Source organism: Perna viridis, chromosome 3 (assembly GCF_037379345.1).
Source record: "Perna viridis isolate PV_CMFRI_1.1 ecotype Kerala chromosome 3, ASM3737934v1, whole genome shotgun sequence".
In the NCBI taxonomy this organism is placed as follows: Eukaryota; Metazoa; Mollusca; class Bivalvia; order Mytilida; family Mytilidae; genus Perna; species Perna viridis.
Genome location: NC_142447.1, coordinates 55,436,397 through 55,456,594, shown reverse-complemented (window position 1 = coordinate 55,456,594; position 20,198 = coordinate 55,436,397). Strand labels below are relative to the sequence as shown.

The window sequence follows — 20,198 nt, the reverse complement described above, 5'->3', positions numbered from 1 at the left end:
CCGGAACTACGCAGACTTTTTGTATCACACTAGACTTCTTACAATTAGGCATCTGGAACAGTGTTATGTTGCTTAAAGATTGAAGTTATCACTACAGAGGTTTTATGGTCATAATCATGATTGTTACGGTATACCCATCTGCACCATGAAAACTGATTTATTCAACGGGTCATAGTTTTCCTCTCCTCGTTTTTTTTCTAACCCGGACTTGACTTTTTATGAACAACTCGGCGTGTGTTTCTAGAAAAGTAGAGGACGCTTATCCTACCGGTGTCTCTGGATTAAATTCTTTTGATTTCCACTGGAATTTTGGTTCCCTTGATTACTCTTTAAATATCTTGTTTTAATATTGTGATGTCCCAATATTAACTTCTGAGAATATAGAAAAGAGATCACGTTGCTGTCAAAAGCAATTCTATCTAGACAATTAATAGATGTTGTTCCTTTTATTATATATTGGATTTGCTCGTCTAAAATTAACATTAAATTGACTTTTCAAAGCAGTTTGAACAGTCAGTTTTATGAAAAAAAACAACCAAATTTGTAGGTGTATGGAGTATTTCATGATTGCACTGTAATTATACACAATGAACGCCGAACACTGGTAAAATTTACCTCGGAATTAAATTAGCATTACTACAGAACCAAAGGCATGATAGGCCTATTATTACTTTTACTAATGACTAATGCGACGGCAACCTTGTTTATGGTAGCAAGTGTCTAATTTTGCTCACCTGATGTTTATATGACCTAGATGACATGTTTCACGATTAACAAAAAATGTTTTAAGTAAACATATATTTTGTTTTCATGCAACTTGAGGTGAAACGCTGTGGCTGAGTGAAAGATGAGTTGCTATATTACCTCCTTTTTTAATTTGATGTGTGCAAATCGAATTGTTTGTAGTCAATAAGCGCAATATATTGAATACAGTTTTAGCCAAAAGCATGTTGAAATTTTGATAAAGATTCGAAAATCACTAAATCGCCCAAAAGTGATTATATATATATGTACGTCTCAGAATGTGACGACTCTATTCGCTACACTGCTCCATCTTATCAAATTGATACGGAGAAGATAATAGAAACTTATAGAAGGGTTTGAAAAATTTCCAACGATGTTAGAACTCTTAAATTTGCGATGCAAATTGTTGGTCGTTCCCTCCGCGGGACTCAATCTCGTACCGCAGTGACATCTATGGCAACACCGCCTGTACAAATCCCAGTGTAGCGAATAGAGTCGTAACATTCTGAGACGTTTGTATGATATTGATTTGTTGTGACATGCATCATTAATTTGATCCTCTATCCTACATAATAACATTTAAATGTGCAGGCTGTGTTGTCATAGATGTCACAGCGGTACAAGTTCGAGTCCCGCGGAGGGAATGACCAAAACTTTACATCGCAAATTTGACAGTTCTAACATCGTTAGGAATTTTGCAAACCCTTCTATAAGTTTCTATTATCTTCTTCGTATCTTCAGACCTTTCTATACGTTTACATATCTTCCTTGTATCAATTTGATCCGATGGAGCAGTGTAGCGAATAGAGTCGTCACATTCTGAGACTTTATATATACAGTCTAAAGGAATCTGCCAACCAGCAAACTTAATGGGTATCGGATCGTCCAGTCATGACGATGTAGCACAAACAAAATAATTTTATAAGTCTAAAGGATTGAACAACGATACCGATAAAGATGTTAATACACTATAATAAAATATATAATGAGCAAAATTTTTTCAGTCAACAAATGACCTTCTTCAGTGCCTTAAGTAAACTGAGTGGCTCAGTTTACTTAAGGCACTGACGAAGCTCATTTGTTATATATATATTACTTTTTCTACTTCATATTTAACAATAAAACTGCATCATATAGACTTAGATACATGAATTGGGGTTAAATGGGTAGGTGATATTAAGTTGACTCTCTGGTTGAAACATTTTGTTACGTGTAAGTATTTGTAAGAATTAGGCAAAAGGGGAAAAATCAGAAACATGCATGTCAAAACCCCACCGATCAGACAATGTAATATCACTCAAGGATACTTTCTCTATTTGAAAAGACTATTATTTAATCTCTACATCACTGGCTTTGTGCATGAATATTTCAATAGAATTTTAGAAAGATTAGGTTTTTGTCAGAGTTATTTGCCCTTGAAATGTTCTTTTTCAGTGCATGTCAATGAAAATTTCTCAAAATTTCTCAATGGTCCAGTATGATATGGAAAACCTTGTCTGTTTTCCTTAATTCTGAAGGTCAAATAGTCAAATTACACTGTTAAAATGATGTTTATTCCATATCATGTTTCACCTACTATCTGATTCTTACAGGGACTGACAATTAATTGCATTTTGGCAAAAACATACCGAAGCAATCAAAATCCACTGATACAATTAAACCATTGAAAAAGACATGTAACCCATGCATGAAACTTATAGATAAATTCAGATTAAGAATATTTGTAGATGTAATCTAATTCAGTTTATGTTAAAACGTAGTTGCATGCGTAATTAAAAGATGCTTTTAAAACGCTATTCTTTTAACAGGGATTAAAGACTGTTCTGATCAGCAAGACAAATCAGTACATTTCAAGTGTAATGAATGCTGTTTGTAATATTACATATCATTACAGATTTAAAAGTTACCTGCAGCAAAGGTATTAAGTGCAATGACTGATTACCAAAAGATGAACGTAATCATTACCGTGATTTAATGCAAAGAATGTTACAACATTGATATGGGTTAAGAATCACGTTATTATACTGCTGCAGCTGTTTGTTAAAGTATATCAAGCTTTAGTAGATTAATAAACATATCATAGTTGAAGGAAAATCTTACCTGTTAAAATATTGCGTGTTTACTACGATCATAAAAGTTGTCCATAGTAACCTTGCTCTCTTGTTAGCCTATAGCTAACGAAACAATTTAATTTCATAAGTTCCCTTCGTGTTTCATCTATTTATTTCGATATTTATTTATTCATTAGAATCCTTACACGGATTGAATTAAATTTTTGCTTAAGGCAAGCAGGATTTCCGCCTTTTCTAATAATTTTATTGCGAACCAATTTCTGTGAAAAATAGTTACTGCTTCATTATGAATCAAGAGTTACCTGTACTGTATACATGAAGAAAAAAAAACTAGTTCATGCATTCTACTTCAGGGTATCTATGGCATTGTGCAGACCAAATAAAGCGGCATTTTATAATGTTCTTTCAAATGCCTAAAATGCTGGCTCAGTGACGACAATACTACTAATATAAACTGTATGTTACTTGCATATTAACAAAAACTAAAGTTATTATAAGTTGTCTATAAACAAAAGTAATTTAAATTCACTTTTATTTTAATCAAAGTTTAATTGCACATTCGATTGAATTCTTCATACACAGATCAGATGTTATAATGCGACATGAATATGTCGACACATATAGTATAACCAGTTGCCGAAAATCCAACAACTAATAAAAAAATCCGGATTTAGGACCACACAAGAACACAGCAATACAAATCTCTAAAATAATAAGTTGTAAGAGATTGAAGTGCTGAACTGCATTATACATGTTTTTGACTAAAACTAGATAATTTATCAGTGAAAGGAAGAAACAACGATGCACTTAAAAAAAAAAACAAAAAAAAACTATATGTCTATATATAACTGTATACAGAAAAAAGTGACTTTTAGAAAAGATTGTCCCCTTTTTGAATTGAAATGACAAATCTTTAGTTTTTGAATACTATTCCCTATTATTTAAGATCCAGCATCAAGCTAAGTTATCCAAAAAGGACAACTTTTAAGGCATGGTGTGTAATAGTAGGTTCTCAAAAATTTCAGAAATACAATATCCAAAATGAAAACCTCAAAACACTATTTAACAATTAATAAACAAACAGAAAACAGACCTCAGTGAAGAATTAAAGTGTCTTTGAATGATTTACTGTTCTTCACTCATGATATTTACAGTAGGCCATAAAAAACACAAGTATGCGGGTTGTTTGTCATCGACGAAAATGAAACTTATACTCCATAGCAGTTAATATCAGATCCGACCATATCCCATTCGAACACGCTTTGTAGTAATCTCATTAAAATTAGTTCGTCCATTTCTAGTTTCTTCCTATCAATTTTAGTGTTCGTTTAGCGCTTTTAAAGCAAATATGTCCAATATCATCATTAATTTGGTAGACCATTTCAAATACCACAAGTTTCCCCATATTTATTTCAGGGGAAATAATTCAAATTCATATAATGTAATAGGTACTCGACGGAATAAATAAATCTGTCATGTATGTATCTCGAACAGTTTGGAGATATAATCTGTAATTTTGCAGGCAATATTTTACGCTCAATCGACACGTTTTGTAGCATGTATGTTAACAATTGCCCATAGTTGGTTACAATCCATTCAGTAGTTTCAGCGAAGAGCATTTTGAGAGAGAAGTATTTGACGACAACAGACTATAACAACAATAACAGATGCAAAGAGATGATAAAAGCACACAATGACAAAAGGCCAGATGAAACTAACGTAAATATATATTATGACATTATGAAGAAGTACTAAATATTCATGAGAAATATAAAAAGATACTCCTTTAAAGAATTTAAACCCTTTGTATTTTGTTTGTCTCTATAATTCAAGTTCTGTGTTAAAAGAAGAATAAACGATAAAAATACTACCGCGAATGTTGGAAGCAAAGAATGTACTGTCATCCTTGGTAAATCGAAATGATAAAAATCGGTTAACTTGAACTTGTATTAACTTTATCATTTTTTTGTTTGGTATTCTTGTGTATTCAACAACATTTAAGGTGTTCGAAACAAATCTAAAATTATACTTACAAAAAGTGTGAAATAGAACTGCGTGATGTTTATATCATTCATATTTAGTAAACAATATATTTCGGCTTAATATCAAATCAATGTGATTTTTATTATATAACTAGTCCGCAATTATTGCTCAGCAGTCTTTACCATGGATTCATAATGATCATATCTGAAAAATATAAAATTCAAACAACTATTATTTGATGATATTTTTTAAAAGTTCAAATCGTGTCTCTATATTATCGTTAATACGTATAATATATATGAATTGGTTCGAAGTGCCGATTCTTATTCGTGGTTATCAAATCCGGTTTTGAATATGCACGTGAAACAAAACAGTCCATACTATTCTGCAGCTTTGTCCTGGCATACTCTGTCACACAAAACAGTCCACGCTATTCAACAACACAATCCTTTTATACAAAACAGTCCATACCATTCAACAACATAATCCTGTCATACCATACAGTCCATACCATTCAACAGCATACTCCTGCCATACAAAACAGTCCATATCATTCAACAACATAATCCTGTCATACAAAACAGTCCATATCATTCAACAACATAATCCTGTCATACAAAACAATCCATATCATTCAACAACATAATCCTGTCATACAAAACAATCCATATCATTCAACAGCATAATCCTGTCATACAAAACAGTCCATACCATTCAACAACAGAATCCTGTCATACAAGCAGTCCATGACATTTTGCAGGTCAATCCTGTCATACAAACAGTCCATGACATTCTGCAGGTCAATCCTGTCATACAAAACAGTCCACACCATTCAACAGCATAATCCTGTCATACAAAACAGTCCATGCTATTCAACAACACAATCCTTTTATACAAAACAGACCATGCCATTCAAAACCGCAATCCTGTCATACAAAACAATCCATGTCATTCTGCAGTCTGATCCTACAAACAACCAGTATTTCAGCATTAAATGATATGCATACTAGCGATATGTGAAGAATATATACTGCTTCGTATAGTCTTTATTCAAGGGCATTATTAAGTAAAAAATGTACATATTTTAACAAAAACATTATAAACGTTTGGAACAACAGACTAAAGCGGCATAAACTTCCTGTGTGACGAATTAAATTGTTGGCTTTGGGTATAAAAAATTCTGTTTTAAATGTTTTTCTTGTTAAGTTTTTATTAAAGAATTCTTGATGTAAATTTGATCGTGGTTTCTGTTTATCTAACTAGACAATATATAATCCGAAAACATCAATCAAATATAAATATATACATGTATATAAAATCAATTGTTTCCTTATTCCTTACATTTTTACAGGAATTTGTCTATAGTTGCTTTAGGTTGAAAAACTTGTAAATCAAGTAAGACATTCATTTTTTCTACATGACAACATTCTCCGTGAATGGTAACTAGTTTTCATTAAAAATTCTTCCCGAAACGCAATTTCATACTGGTTCCTATCGAAATTTTCCCCGAAATGATAATGCTTACTCTTTCTTATGGAAGTATCGGTAACTTCCCTAAGTGCTTAGCAAAATACTAGTTAGTGTTGTTAAAGAGGCTTATAATTGAAATGAGAAAAAGATGGTTTTTACGACATATTGTCCGCTATTTCTATTTGTATATAATCATTCATGCATACTTTTTTTCATTTGAATTTGTTTTGTATCAGGAAATAGTTAAGTTGCACTAATATGTATAAAAAGTAATGAGACGAAGGTTTAGAAATATTCCTAACATTATTGTACCAGTAACCGTTTAAATAGCATTGCTTGTGTGCATGGCATATGATGTACTTGAAAGTCAATATGAAATTCACTAGACAAAGTTTTAGGCTAAAAATTGAGATAACTAAACAAATGAAAAAAAAATGAAATATAGACACTTTTTCAGCAATTCATACAAGGTATAGAATAGACTAAGGTAATGCAAACAGTGATTCATTCAAAGAGGTTATTCATACTATATATAGCTGGTGTTTTGGCATGCTCAACTATTAATCAACACAAAAAAAGAAAGGCATACAGCAAGAATTGCAGTGTCGTATCACCAACTCTAGAGTCATCCTTGAAAAGTTTATCTAAATTAACATTTTTACGACTGAGAGTTTTACTCGTCAATTTTATTATAATTTTTATTTACTTTCGTCATTAAATATTACTTGTAGACCCTTTACAGCATAGAGTACCTCAGACGTTACTGCTGCTCCAAATTCAGCACTATAACAATTTTGTTTATCACTTTTAATGCTTTCACTAATGCAAATTTTAATTACTGTTAACATTTTTTATAAGGTTAACTGGTTCACATTTCTGAATCCAGGTAGTACACACGAACATGAATGAAAATTAAGCTACACATGATTTTGATTTAAACTGAAATATGTTCAGCTTTTTCAAAGCGGATTACATAGTATTGAGAGATGCAATATGTAAAGCCATGCTAAAACGCTTAGAAACTAGTCAAGAGTTAAACAGGATTTTCTCATACAAAACGGCTTAAACATAAGAGAAAAATGTGTATCTAATTTTCTATCAACACTTGCTCTTTTTCTTATAAAATTAAATGTTTCATGTCTATTTATCAAAATAATAGGCAAGTACCGAACAAGGCATTTTATGCACCTACCTATTACATGGCTATATTATATGTCTTTGGAAAGGTCTGATCGTACTTTTAGAATTACTTAGGCGTAAAAATGAGAAGTGGTCACAATTTTTTTTAAACAGCCAAAACAGCAAAAAATGAGTATTTAAAAATCATATAACATTTAAATAAAAACGTCGTTTAAAAAGAAAACATATTTTAAAATTTTATCAAAATTGTTATTCAATCAAGTTAAATCTAAGCTTTATTCATTTTTAAAGTTACCTTCATGTAGTTCTCTAAAATTTAAGAAAAAAACGCATAATTTTGTAAAAAAAAATAAATTTTGGGGGATTTCCATATTAAACGACCTTGCCTTATTAACAAAACAAAAAAAACTTACATTTGATCACAAGAACATATCTATCTGTAAACCTAAGATCGTGATTGATTATAAAATAAATTGATAAGATTGATAAATATGAGAAATCTATCCTTACTATCCTTACTATTAATTCCGATATATTATTAGTGTCAAGTTGATGATGATAATTGTTTTAGGACCGTTAAATTAATGAAGGTTTAAAACAATTTTGCCATACTCGCTTAATTTATTTTAAGCTCAGGACATGATAACCAAAAATTCCTTCGTATGGTATAGGTTTGAGATTTATTAATCTATGAGGACATATACATATATATACTTAACGGCCAACTCATTCGACCCTCCAATTTGAAATTGTATTTTATATGTATTTTCTTCGCTCAATTTTGGATAGTTGCATTTAAAATACGACTGTTTTAGCGATGAAAGTTTAGTTACAGTCGACATAAATGAGATGGATTTTAAACTGGCGCCTAAAACAAGGTTAATTTTTCAATTGGGGGCCATTTGTAGAAATTGGTCATTGAAAGTCTTCGGACAGCGTGAATTTAAATTGATAAATTGATCTTATTATGTTACATTTGTTATGTTATTTAATTTAAATTAAGTGAAGAGTAAAACTTCGAATTATTTTATTTGTAGACGTTTAAAATAAAAAAAAAATCTTTTTAAACAGCAATCTGAATGCCAGTTACTGTTTTAATTACTTGTTAACCTGATAAAAACATTCAAAGAGAGAAAATGTTATTCGTTTAACTTACTTTAAAATGATATCTCCAAATTCACAATTCTATTCCAATAGACATGATGAAGAGACTGTTAATGGCAATAAAATTAAACTAGAATAGTTATGCGTTTCAAATCTCAACATTAATGCAAGGAAATTTCAATTCTACATTTTAATCATGGATCATCATTTACATTCTTTTGATGAGATTGTCAATTTTCCAAAGTTTCGCTTCCGGCGGTATCATATGTCATTCAGGTTGCAGTGGAGAATTAGATTTAATCTCAGTGGTGATCTTTTATATTGAGGCTTTCAAATCTAACGGCTAAATTGCTTTTTAATATAATGAAATGCAGCACGATGAGTTAGACCCGGGATAATTTAGAACATAAGAAGTACAACAACTCTTCGTAAAATTCTGAGCTTAAAATGCCATCAAAGCCAGGCTACAATGAGCATGAACAATTGTTTGACGAGGAAAAACTGAGGATATATATCCTAAAAATTTACAGAACCGGTTTGACAAAAATGTTTTGTATCATTACTTTTATGAGGCTGACTTTATAGCTGATTTGATCAGAAAGAAAGAATATCGTTTGGCTAGATCCTTCAATCTCAGTTTCCGCTATATAGATGACGTATTATCTTTAAACAATCCTAATTTCGGGGATTTGATACATCGCATCTACCCAAAAGAACTTGAGATAAATGATACTACAGATACTGTGAAGTCAGCCTCATATGTTGACCTACACTTAGAAATCGATGGTAAAGGAAAACTATTGACCAAACTGTACGACGAACGTGATTACTTTTCATTCGGAATTGTCAACTTTCCTTTCATCTGTGTCAACATCCCTTCGACTCCTGGGTATGGAGTGTTCATATCACAACTCATACGCTGTGCCAGAGCTTGCCGAAACTACGCAGACTTTTTGTATCAGGCTAGAAGTCTAACAAATAGGCTTCTGAAACAGGGTTATGTTGCTACAAGATTGAAGTTATCACTACAGACGTTTTATGGTCGTCATCATAAACTCGTGGATCGTTATGATGTATCCATCAACACCATGAAAACTGATTTATTCAACGGGTCATAGTTTGCCTTTCCTCGTTTGGGTACCCCGGACTTGACTTTTTATGAGCAACTCGGTGGGTGTTTCTAGAAAAACAGAGGACGCTTACCCTTCCGGTGCACCTGGTCCATGCTCCCAGTTTTTAGTGGAGTCCGCCGAGTTGCTCATTTACTTTTGTTACTTTGTATGTATGATTTTAGTTACTTTATGTTCTTTGTTGTGTGTGTCTGTTTTCCATGTCTGGTCTTTGTCCCTGGATTACATTCTTTTGATTACCACTATAACCTTGGTTCCCTTGATTACTCTTTTTAACACTTCTAACCAAAATTATATAGGCAAATTTTATTAATTTCATTATTTTTATTTTATAAATTTAATTAAGTAATACTAAATTTGGACGTGTATGGACAAGTTTTAATGTAAACATTCAATGTAAGGTAAGGGACAAACAAGACTTTTTGTGATTGTATAAATTCCTTGCAAGCTTATAAGAAGAAATGATTAAACATATACAAGTGAACAATATAACAAATGTAACATTAAAACGTTTACGTGAGGAGACTATGATTCAAGATTTCTTTGAAATGACTATTAAGCATTTTAATGTAATAGTTTATTGACTATTTTTGCATGGATGACTTTGACATCAATTAAAAAAAAAACAACAAAATAACTTTCCTGTCTTCACACTGAAATCCGATGGCGTTAAAACTATTTCAATAAGGATTTTTTTTTCTATTTTCAAGTATCCATAGAGTATTTTAGCAAACAACAGGCAGTAGGTGGCACATGTCAAATTTCGTTTTCAAACAAGGTTCATCCATTTCACGTCACACATGCACCCTTTTTTAAAGTTGAATGTTGCTTTCTTATTAACTACAACAGTAAAAGAGAAATAAATTACATAGAAAGCATTGAAATTCATTGAAGTGGGGAGATAACTCTTTTATTTTGTGCAAAATTTGGTTGATTTCTTAGGGAACTTTAGAATCATTTTCTGAGCAATCCATTGTCGATTAAACAAATCTTTATTGAATTTGAAACACTCTTTATATTAATATTACATTGGAAGAAAACAATCAGTGAGATAAAAATTTACCATGTGCCAATCGTATTACAGATACTGACTGTTTTTGGTATGGGTAGCCTCTTTCAAACCACTCTTATTTAGATCTTTTTTAAAGAAGCAGTTCTGACATAATCTTGCATTACAAAGGAAAAAAAGACAAAAATATTGGTCTTTTTTCCAAGTCATATAAGTACAAAAAATTCAATCGCTGAAATGACAAACAAAAAGTCTATCTCGTACAGTAATAAAAAAAAAAACGTTTTCCTTAAAAAATCGACTCCTTAAAAATCAAATCAACATCAAACAATAAAATCACTGTAGTTTTTAATGGATTCACTTTTCAACTTTCGTTTCTACGATATTTACATTTCATTTCACATCTTTTTACGATCATAATAAATGTTTAATTAGTTACAATAAAAACCATTAAAGACAATGTCGGTTTACTTAGTCTGAACTCATGAATTCATTCATTTCATTTAAAAGGCTTTGTTTCCAAACACGTCGTGTATTTTTTTAATTCGTTGAGAGGTTATTCAGGTGTAAAACAAATGTATAAACCATTTGACATATTGTTAGCGATATCCAAAGATGGCTACAACTAGTTACGTGATGAAGTACATCATTGATAGCATCAGCCCAGTAAACAATGAAATAAGATGGCCACAACTAGTTACGTGAAGAAGTACATCATTGATAGCATCACTGAAATGAGGGCGTTTTCTACAGTAACTAAAATATAAATCGTTTCAAATATGTTCCTAGTGTCAATAAGTAATCTATGAAGGCTTTCATAGCTGAGAGATTTATAGTTCACCATTTTGGCATCAATGATACTTAATACCAAGAAATTACTACATTAAGGTTTTCAAAATTGTCAAATTTCCTTTCATCTGTGGCAACATCCCTTCAGCACCCGTGTATGGAGTGTTCATACGTTCATACGTTATGCCAGAGCTTGCCGAAACTATACGCAGACTTTTGTATCGCGCTAGAACTCTAACAAATAGGCTTCTGGAACAGGGTTATGTTGCTACAAAATTGAAGTCATCACTACAGAAGTTTTATGGTCATCATCATGAACTCGTGGATCGTTATGGTGGATCCATCAGCACCATGAAAACTGATTTATTCAACGGGCTATAGTTTTCCTTTCCTCGTCTGTGTACCCCGGACTTGAGTTTTTATGAGCAACTCGGTGAGTGTTTCTAGAAAAACAGAGGACGCTTACCCTACCGGTGCACCTGGTCCATGCTCCCAGTTTTTAGTGGAGTCTGAGTTGCTCATTGGCTTTTGTTACTTTGTATGTATAATTTTAGTTACTTTATGTTCTTCGTTGTGTGTGTTTGTTTTCCATGTCTGGTTTTTGTCCCTGGATTGCGTTCTTTTGGTTGCCACTATAACTTTGATCCCGTTGATTGCTCTTGGTCTGGAGTTGGCATGCCAGTTAAATGCTAGTAGTCCTTGTACTTTCTGTACTTTATAATTAGCTTCTTCATTTCCATCGTAACAAGGGACTTATACCTTTTTGAATATAATTTTAGGTATGTTTAATTATGTAATATTTTTTCACAGTGACCAAATTTTAAAGGGGGAGGGTTGTGATCACACTACAGTACTTTAACCCTGTCGTATTTTTGCGTCTGTCAAAAGTCGGGAATATATGTATGCCTTGTTTTAGTTTATTTTTATATTACTGGAGTATATAGGGACTACTTTTTACTGTACTTGTATACAATGATGTTTGGGTGCCAACTGCAGCTTGCTCTGTGGCGTGAGGTTTTCTGCGTCGTTCATTGAAGACCAATGAAACCCCGGTGGGGTTTGTTGTCTCTTTGATATATTCACCATACCTATTTTTGTTATATTTCAGTATTGTTCACATCAAAGATAACCTTGACCAAAAATACTGTAAAATTTTCAGATAAAAAAGAGAAGTCACGATTTGAATTTCGGGATAATTGAGTCCAAATATAAGCGATATTTTTGCAATATTTTGTAGGGGGAATTTTCAGTTTTGCTCTTTACTAAAAACTGCTAAATGAAATGTCTTAAAAATTTGTATAAAGAACACTTATGTGACATCATTTCATGTTTAAAAAAAAAGAAAATTGGGAGTCACCAAACTTGCAATATTAAAAAAGCTAAGATTCCCTAAACATTTCTATAAAACACTATCCCGTCAATCATCCGCTCTTATGGTTACTACTCCGGGAGAATACCACAGTAGCCCCTTGAAAGAGGATTTATGATATTTAAGTTGGTAATTTTACCATATAAAGGTATATACCAAAAAAATCAAAAATGTCACCATTTGTTTTTTGCACCATGCAAACACTATTTGCTCATTAAAAATACACATTTCTATATGATTTTTGAATAGACAAAAATATGCTCCGTGTAATAGGTTTGATTTACCTTGCACAAAGGGAAACGAAATTAATGGTCAAGTTTGATAAATAACAAAACAAAAACAAATAAAAAATAAAAATGAAGTAAAGGAGAAATACTTACAATTACAGCAGAAATTCCTAACATTTTCCCATGACTTCGAAATATTAATCACATAGAATAGATCACATAGTCAGCAAATTAAACATTGACATTCTCACTATAGATAGTATTTCCCATCACAACCTGAAAATAGATTTAAACAAATTATTGCGCACACTAACAATAGTATGATTGCATAATTAAGCAATTTTGTCGTAGTTTTATTATAATTTTGGTTATCTATGATTTTTACAAATATTTTTCTATATGATGACATTTGATCCGTATTCTAGCACAGAGAGTAAAAAAATCGTGAGTACAAAAATAACATATACAGTGCAAATATATACAGATGTTATATAGGTTTCATTTGAATTTTTACATAGTCGTTAACATTTTGTATGAATAAATGGTTAAAAATTCCTTTAATTGTCACTGTTGTAGTATAACTCTTCACATTCACATCTTTAGTCTAAAGTACAAATATTGACGACATACTGTAAGATTAATCTAGCTGGAAACGTTCATTCATGCAGACAATAGGATTTTCTGTACAAAAGGAACTATTTATCCGATATTAATCCGATATTGATATGAAGATTTAGATAGTAGTGCACCAATTATTATGGATTTTATTTATTTTTATTTTCATATTTCACACACACACATATTTTCATCTACATAAGTCATCTAAGACAAAGTCGATATTAACTGTTGGAATTTGCAATAACCCTTAAGCCGTTACAAGACAAAATATTTCAGTGTTACAAAGGGACTATGTCCCCGTGCAGGTCCGGGTGTCAAACGAATTGTCCTGCAGCAGCGCTAAGCTTGTCGTAAAAGGCGACTAAATAGTTCTCAGAACCCTAGCCGGGGCTATGGCGCTCTGCCCACAGTAACTGGGTTGTGTGCCCCTGGTGGTGGAATGGGGTACCCCTGGCGTGTTACATGCTGGGGTTGGCAGGCTATAATACGGAAAACCTGACCGCAAACCATAGTGGTGAACCGTGTTGGGAAAGAAGCCACGTTCCTCGCACGTTAAAGAACCCTACTGTGGTATTCTCCCGGAGTAGGAACGATAGGGCTCCACCACAGGAGGCTAAATTGCCCGACCCTACCCATCCCTCTTTTTTCTTGTGGCAATCAAAATTTGTCGACCCTATTATCCTTGTGTCCCATCCCATTTTTTCTTTTCATCATCATCATCATCATCATTTCATGTTCATTATATCATCCCTTTCATGTTCATTGCCTGACTATAGCTGAAATATTGCTGCTCGGGCGTGAAACCCCAACAAACAATCCAATCAATCAAAGGGATAACTTTCATTCTAGAAATGCTCGAATCAGGCGACAAAATGTCGGAAAAATAAATCAAGGACAGATGTTTTAAAACCACAAGATATATACAACTAAAATGTGTATCCTTGAGGTTTCAAACGTGTCGATAATATTTAACTTTATTTTTAAAATTTAATTAAACTTATAAAAATCAGTCTACCAAAAAGTCTTTCCGAAAAGTGAAGTAAAGTAATATGCAGACCAGTGCGTTTTCATCTTAATCAAGTGTTAATTTATAAGATTTATTCTAAGCATAAGAAATCTCTTAGTCTTAAAGCCGCTGAAGAAAATATGTTAGTTTATGTCAATCATAAGACAGATATAAACTGATGCCGTATAGGTCACGTATAATTATTTGACAACCTTTTGAACGTACAACAAAGCCCTTTCATGCGAAAAGATTATAACACACATCAGACAGTTTAAGTTATCAATAACAACTATTTTACTTCCAGTTATACTTTATGCCACGTAATACAAAGGTGGAAATAATACATAATCTCAGCAGTTCTCCTTTTATAGCAACTTTCAAATCGGGGTCTTGATTGCTGTTTAATATAACGACATGCATGGCGATGAGTATGGACTAAGATAATTTAACTTAGATTGAATTATTTTAAAGCTATATTTGACACCCTTAAGCTCTCGCTGTATTGATTGTACTCTTGAGAATTTCCAATAACCATCGGGATGATTATACGGTTAAAAAAGGCAACGTTTTGTTCCTACATGATACTATGGGGTATGGCCCATGTATAAAATAAAAGAACATGTCAAGAAATCAAGGTAAAGTTTCAGGTACAGGTAATCACTAATCAAATTTAGAAGAAAAAAACAGTGACAAATATATATTAAAAATATGTTTGGGCGTGATGATTATACATTAAAGGTAATGCATGCGATAGTCTCTTCACAACAGTTGCGATAAATCAGGTAGATTATAAAAAAGAAAATTGAGCAATACCATTACACGCTACAGAAGTATACTCAAACCGACATCCATATCCTTACTACTATTGTATTAAGTTTTAAGGGTTATTACATAAAGCGGAATATCAAACTATGTTGATACAGATATGTTAGTTTGAAAATGCCATAGACATATTATTTCATATGATTGCGATAGAAAAATAAGATTTTTGTTCGGTTTTGGTTCAGGAATTTCAGGTGGAAATATTTGGTTAAACCAGGTTTAATAGCGCACCTAACAGCGCTTCGATTAAGATTTATTATTTCCGTTTTGTTGTAAAACATTTATGCGGCACAAATTGCCACTGGATAAAGTTGGTTCAATCAATAATTGAACAATACAGAAGCTATATTGATGATAAGTATGACCAACTCGACGGGTTTGATCTTCCAATTGTCGTACCTTTGTAAGTGTAAGGAATTTATGTTCTATACACGGTGCAAGAAATTGTGATGATTTCATCTACTTTCTTGATAGGGTCAAGGAATACCCTACTAGTACAAGGCTATCTGTACAATATTGTAAGAATGAGTTGAATTTCTATATGGATAGGAATCATTTTGGCTACTTATAAGAATAAGCTGGTACTGATTTTAAAAAAAATGAAACTATGAACTATCTCGTTACGGAAAGAATATAACAAGTCTTTAGAACTAATTTTGCTGATTATCAGTAACTGCACTCTTTGTTTGCCGCAACAGTATACTCAAGAAACTTAAATGACTTGTGAAAAAAATATAGAAAGAAGTAAGATGACACTGCTCTCGGGTGAGTATCTCTAGATAGGGAAAATGAGGAACACTTCTAGTTTCAATTTGCCAACAGAAGTAAGAGGCAAACAAAATGACAAACATTAAGTCATTCTTGGAAAGTTGATGTCATTATTTATTTAGTTTCCAAATAAAACCAAGTCAAAACCAAAGATAAAATGAACTATAGCAAATTAATTACAGAATTCAGAAACAAGACGTACAGTCTTATATCAATCCGTCTCCTGAAATCATGAATAATATTTATTCTCTCGTGGACATAAAGCATAGACAAGTGATCATAACATGCCTTTGCTGAGTTAGGTGCAAAGTGAAGAGGTTGATATTTAATGCTCTAAGTATTTACTCAGGTCAAAAAGAATTTTCAATATTATTCAAAAGAAGTAACTGTGTTATTTAGATTTTTAATTTTATGTGTTTGCGCTGTATCAGAACGTTTTGGGCCTAAGTAAAGATTTTAACGTCATACTCATCTGATCCAAATAGGAGACGATTTGAAATCAGTTGATCAGGAAGTCAAAGTGTCGAGATATGTTATTTCCTAAGGACTTCCTGGCAGAAGTAACGTTTTGTATATATTGAATAAATCAAGACACTACCAAATATAGTGTATTAGTCCCTTAAGTAATTAAACTACAGAAGACTATACGAAAACTGTATAATTAATAAAAAAAAACATGAAAACAAATGACTTTATAATCATATCAATCAAACTACTATAAAATCTATCGTGATAGGATTTTTAGATCAAAGAAAATTTTAAGGGACATATGGTGAATTTTTTGTCTATAATTACTTCATAAGCAACAGTTGTCCATCAAATACGAATATAAGGAATTAGACCGCAAAATGTACGACGAATTAAGCTTTGTCATCATTATAGCTATACTTGGTAAACTTGATAGTTTAAGTATCGGACACAAAAACGAATAAAGTTCTATAATTTTGTTAGTATAAGTACCAAGTCACAACAATTATAACTCAGCTTTTATAATTTGTCGAACTCTGAATTGTGATATCCTAATATGATTTTACAAGGCGTCGTTTTTTGGGTTCCAATTTTGGTTTAAAGTTTTCATGCATACAAAAAATCATTGGACGACAGCGTGTTATTGATAGTTGAAACAGTAACACACAAAAAATTAAAAAAAAAGAAGCAAAAAATAAAAACAAATAAAAACAAATAAAGACAAACAAACAAGCAAAACAAAACATTTAAACGAAATAACTTTAAAAAATTGTCTTTGAGAACAATTTAGTCATAACAATATCGAATTATCGATATAAACTAAACAGATAAATGTCATCATCTTATAAAGTTTTCTTCAAATGTAATGTTAGACTTTTGATTTCAGAAAGAACGGGGGTTTTTCAATTCATAAAGTGGATAACTGAGAATATATATTCCAAGTTAACAACGATCATCGCTACTTCAAAAACAGAACAAATCAAAACAAATATCATGCTACATAATATATTAAACATTGCCAAGTAATAGAATCCGTAGAAATAAAAGTTAATTCTACTCTGATTCCAGTTTTCAATATAAATCCTCTGAAAGTAAATAAGTATTTTATATATCATTCCCAAAGTGAAAGCGATTGCACCCAATCCTTACTTACCAAGTATCTATTATTAACAAGTCCTAAGTAATAAATATAACGATAATGAAATGCAATAAATTCACTCATAAATGTCTTATTAATGCAATTTCAACAAAACTAGTGAGCTACGTCGTGACTAAATAGCGGATTATAGATTGCAAATTTAAATTTATCGATATTCAGTATGAGAGAGGTTTCTCTCTTAAAGAACCATCTGTTCATTCACAACGATTTTTCCTCTTTAACCGTCAGTTGTAAAATCAAAGCTAAAACGGGCGTATTTTAATCTTAAACAAGTCGAACAGCCTTTTTCGATAATAATACAAACTCTGACTCTACGTATTTTTTTAAAAAGAAGTTAATAACGGAGATTGAAAAGATTTAAAATACAAATGAAACAAAATATAAAGTATGAATTGAAATTTGGACATGCTATCCATTGTCCGAGGACAGAGAATAAAACAAGGCATTGAAGCTCCATTGTTTCAAGTTTGATGAATTATTAATACGTTTGGGAAAGAAACAGTCAAAACATCATAAAGTAAATTAAAATAAAACATACACAGAAAGTAATGTATAAATGAATATCCCTGACTCCACTAAACCGTCCATGGAGTATGGAGCAGAGGTATCAGTCCTATACTGTTCTAGAAACATCCGCTAATGTCAAATCCGAGTATAAGCCAAACTACGATATAGTGTATTACACCTATATTGTTACAACATAAAATAAAGTTTGTCCAAAAAGCTTATTTGTAAGAAGTTTAGGACGGTACAAAAATACATGTAGTCTCGACAGTCTGTGGAATAGGGGATGATCTGGGATTTAAATTATATTGACAGTGACCGAAGGGTACAGGCAAATGGAAAATTGACAATTATCTGTAGTGTCGATCCCTTATCTTGAGGTGTATCTTACAAAGGCACGTAAAATAAATCATGGAATCTTTGATGGTTTTTATCAATTAATACCATCCTATGATGAAGAAACTGAGATAAAAGCACCTGACGAAGTGTTATTTGTAATAACAGATATGTTATGAAGTTTGTCCCATTAAAGTAAAGTAACTGATTGACAAACGGAGGAAGACAATTTGACTCTATTAGTACCGGAGGTTTTTTTAAGTAATAAATTTCTCGACTACTTGACAAATATGTTCCATGTATCTTCAGTATATTGGGAATATGATAAAGATCAATTTTTTCAACAAAATAAGAGTTTTGGGCCTAGTATTATGTATTCCATCTTGATGTTCCATCGTCCGTCGAATATAGAATTTATCTGTTCCGGAGTATAGATTTCACCTGCGGGTATGAAATTATAGTTAGAAGTGAAAATTAAAGGCAATTGGGCTATTATATTTTGAGAGCAATCTTTAATCTAGATTTGCAACCCATCTCTAATATTTTTATCATTCATACTACGATAACATGTGTCCTGATAGGACTGAAGGCCATCTGCAAGAACAAATATAAGAAATGTAAAAACAGGCTTGACAGTGAACTTTGCACGAAGAAACTGTCATAACAAGGCCTTGAAGGCACATTGAAGGAAGATCCATATCGACATCCTTTTGTAGATGAAGATGATACCGATGTATAGTTATTATCAATTTCTGGCTTCGATAGCTTGGTAGCTATTTGTAGTATGCATTGTAATACTTCCTTACAAACAAAACAAAGATATTCATCATCTTGATAAAAAATAATTGATTTTTTAAGAACAGGCATACTTGCGGAATATTGGGTAGATTTGAAATAATTTTATTAAAGGGATATAATTCTTTCATAATCAGATTTCATTTTAAAACAAAACTGACATGATGAAAGTGTCACATGTTATTGGGCTGTTGTCATTTAAACTTGACTGGACATGATACATTCAAAGCTTGTCATTTAAACCTTACATGAAATACCTAGCTGTTGTTAATTATCACAATTTTGAAACAATTTAAAGTTACAAGTTAGTTCGTTGGAAATACTCAAAATAGCATATCTAGCTTCATGTTTCGGATCCTGCATTCGTACATCCGATTCTAGATTGTTTTAAATTGTGAACTGCATTGTCTTTTCCGATATTTGGGTTCAAAGATCTGATTTCTTTGCAAACTCATCAGAATAAACAAAAAATTAAATTTAAATGTAAAAACATTAAAACGTACACGAAGAGTACAGAGAACAAGTTAATCCTCCCTAAACCAACCTACAAAACACACAAAACTAAATAAGTAACTGTTACTCTGCTTAAACATGCGCCAGCAATAACAATTTGTTAATGTCTATGAGTTACATACGCCAGCAGTAACAATTTGTTAATGTCTATGAGTTACATACACCAGCAGTA

At 32.0% G+C, this 20,198-nt stretch overlaps 1 protein-coding gene across 14 annotated transcripts in view; it reads right to left on the bottom strand.

Annotated features, from left to right (window-relative positions):
- Nucleotides 1–20,198, bottom strand: part of LOC148622974 (zwei Ig domain protein zig-8-like) — a 48,396-nt gene that overhangs the window by 8,965 nt on the left and 19,233 nt on the right. For 8 of the 14 annotated variants that reach the window (XM_088573374.1, XM_088573376.1, XM_088573383.1 and 5 more), the window contains 2 exons: nt 13,191–13,313; nt 4,850–5,003 (listed from right to left, as the gene is read on the bottom strand). The exons of 1 other annotated variant lie outside the window; for it this stretch is intronic. The gene's annotated coding sequence lies outside the window, so the exon portion shown is untranslated. Of the gene's footprint in view, nt 1–2,844; nt 2,919–4,849; nt 5,004–13,190; nt 13,314–13,551; nt 13,664–17,872; nt 17,968–20,198 lie in introns of those variants that run through there. 5 more of the 14 variants (XM_088573373.1, XM_088573380.1, XM_088573378.1 and 2 more) reach the window with 5 other exon arrangements.